The following is a 3,142-nucleotide window of genomic DNA, read 5'->3' as shown; positions in this document are numbered from 1 at the left end:
TTCACCACAGTCCCAAAGACACAAGAATCACAATGTTTCCTACTAAATGTTTACCCTTTGTCATTGTCTTAGAAGAGTATCCTAACATGGTATGCACACAATAAATATAATGATTATAAGTGTGCAAATAGGAAATTGAGCTCCAGCAAGATAAGGATGGAAAACAGTCCATTGGATTTCAATTTCAAAGCCAATAGGTGACCTATTATTGATAGAACAAAGTCATGGAGATGGTTGCAAACATTCCCAGTGTTAACAAGGCTGACTGCTGGAAGTATCATGGGCTATACTTATAGAAAAAGACTATAAGGAGGAAGTGAAATATGAGACCGACATTTGGAAAATAGATATGACCAAGAGGGATGGAACAGAGGAAAGAATCCAGTCGGGAGCAGAGGCCATGAGGTGAAAATGCAGAAAGTCAGACCAGGAGACACTGACCAGGACAGCATCTGAGAAGTGGTTGACGTAGAGAAGTAGACCAAGGTCTGATGAAGAAGTGACTGCAAACAAGATACTGAGCACTGAACCTTGGGAAGCTCCAAAGGTAAGAGAGTAATAAGAACAGGTGTATACAACAAAGGAATGAAAGGGGAAGTTCAGTGTCATCAGGTCCAGGGCAGAGATAGGTGATCCACGAGGTTGTGAAGCAGCCTGGTCCCTTCTCCACAAGATGCTGTTGAAGCCATGATTGGCTCAGTAATAGGAACCCATCTATAGAGACAACACAGATTCAGGTGATGCAAAAAATCTTGAACAACATTGAAAAGCGTCCACAGCAGGTCATTTTACAGAGTCTTCATAGAGCGTCTTCGTTGTGCAAGAAACGCAGAACAAGCTAATCCACTCAATATTCCCTTGAGACTTGCACATTCTTCCACAATTAAGACAGAAAACGTGGCCTCTCATACAGCTAAGGGAGAAACAGTTTCAGCAAGGAAGCAGCTGGTGCAGCAAAGACTCACTGACCCATGGTTCTGGGGAGGAGGTTTTTGCTCGAGCCTGAAGCACTGTGGGAGGACTACTATAAAGCTACTGACGGTAATAAAGTGCCACATATTCAGCCTGGAGGCTGCTGATGGTGAGAGTGAAATCTGTTCCAGACCCACTGCCACTGAATGTGGCCCGGTTGGATGCAAAGTAGATGAGCAGCTTAGGAGCCTGGCCTGGTTTCTGCTGGTATCAGGCTAAGTGGTTCTTCTGGCTGGAGCTGTATAAAAGACTCTGGCTGGACTTGCAGTTGATGGTGACCCTGTCTCCTGCAGACACAGCCAGGGGGCCTGGAGACTGGGTCATCATAATGTCCCCACAGACACCTGCAATCAGGAATGGACAGGGACTATACATTGCATCACTAATATATTAAAATATATATCTAACAATGTAGGTTTCATTATTTATCTTATAATTAGACTGATTTAGATGTTTCATTCTGCATATAAAAATCATTCTCCAATTTTCTAAAGATATTTCTTTTCTAAACCTCTCACCTGACACCCAGAGCATCAAGAAGATGCGGAATTGGGGCTGTGGCACCATGTTGCTGCTTGCTGGCCCGTCTGACTCACTCAGGCCCCATCTCCAGGAAACCCCATTAATAGAGTTCTGAGCAGCCAGCCTGGTACCAGTGTTACCTATGCAAAGCAGCAGAGAGTATGAGAGCAACAGTTCCTGTTCAGTGAGTTGTGAAGACAAACAACGGAAAGAAGGAGACAAAAATCTCCTTACCCAGGAAATGTGACTGTAGACCTACAGGAGACCTACAAATAACCTAAAACTATAGTTTCAATACAGTTCAGCAAAATTCCCAAATGTAACATTTTTAATATCAAATCTACTCTTTGAAATCAGCTAAATTCAACTTGAAAACATAATTTATAAGAGAATAAGTGTAATGTTGAGTATGTATACAGAACTTATTTGAAACATAAATGTGTCAGTATATGAAAAGCATTCATGTCACTCGATAGAAGGAAGATATGGTGCACAGATTTATATCTCTGTCTCAGATTCTTGTTTGAATTTTAAATACATATTTGAAGTTCTTCATGGACATCTCATGAGCATCTCAATACATCCAAACCAGACCTCTGATATTTCCCTCAACACAAACACTATCTCAGAAAATGAATCACCACATGCTTATGAACCACCCTTCTCACTGATCTCTAAGTCAGTTTCTCAAATATCAAAGTCCTCTCAAATTCCTGTCACCAACTGATCTAAGGTGTCACAGCTCCTCCTGGGGGTAAGAGGTGAAATATCTTTAGCTCCTGATCTGTGATAGAGTAGCTCTTTATTTATTCTTATTCCAAATCAAAAATAATTATAAAATTACACGAATAACAGTATCATAACTCTCCTAGGCATAGGGCATTTGGATAACTCCATCAGGACACCTGACCTCACAGAGCTTTCATTAATGGGAGCAGCAGACAGTAAAAAAGAAATAGCATTTTTGCTGCTACTCCTCTCATATTCCTTTGAGATCTACCCCATGAAGCAATGTCTTTACTCAGGGTGAATGGGACAATGGGTGTCCAGGTCCATTTAGCGTACCCTCATCCCTCAGCATAAACAGAGTTGGAACAAAGGGGAACAAATTGGTGCAACTGGTTAAAAAACTTGTGTTTCTTGAATAACTAACTTAATTGTAATCTCATTAATTGCCAGGTATCCAAATCATCTTCTAATCATGGCCAGGGCACTTTCAATTCATCATTTCCCTGCAGATGAAGCCACCCAACACACAGATCAGTAACAAGAATCCATGCTCTGACACTACATACAAAACTCAGCTGGATCCAGTTTTAGTATAGCATTTTTAATAAGTTTAATATTCGTTTCTAGTGAAGATAACCTTCTGCTTTACTCTTCTCCACTTTTTCTTGGAAAGTGATTTTTCCTGAACTAAGGGAGAGAAAGGATGTATCCTCTACATCCCTTGGATTTATGGTCACCCCTCCTTGAGGCGCTTACTTATCTTTTCCTTTTGTAATCTTTAGCTCAGACATTTGATTGCAGATGGAAGAGTTGGCATTTGTGTTCTGTCTTCCAAAGCATCTATTTTGCCATTTCAAACCTCTCAACTACTATTTGATAGACTGGTTTCGGGAATGCTGATTTCAAACCAATTCCAGGG

General features: G+C 40.9%; 1 pseudogene; it reads right to left on the bottom strand.

The window, feature by feature from the left end:
• Positions 1 to 1,032: 1,032 nt before the first annotated feature.
• LOC124240369 (immunoglobulin kappa variable 4-1-like) lies at positions 1,033 to 1,539 on the bottom strand (annotated as a pseudogene).
• Positions 1,540 to 3,142: the final 1,603 nt, after the last annotated feature.

This window comes from Equus quagga, chromosome 5, assembly GCF_021613505.1.
Source record: "Equus quagga isolate Etosha38 chromosome 5, UCLA_HA_Equagga_1.0, whole genome shotgun sequence".
Lineage (NCBI taxonomy): Eukaryota > Metazoa > Chordata > Mammalia > Perissodactyla > Equidae > Equus > Equus quagga.
This window is presented reverse-complemented; position numbering and strand designations above follow the sequence as displayed.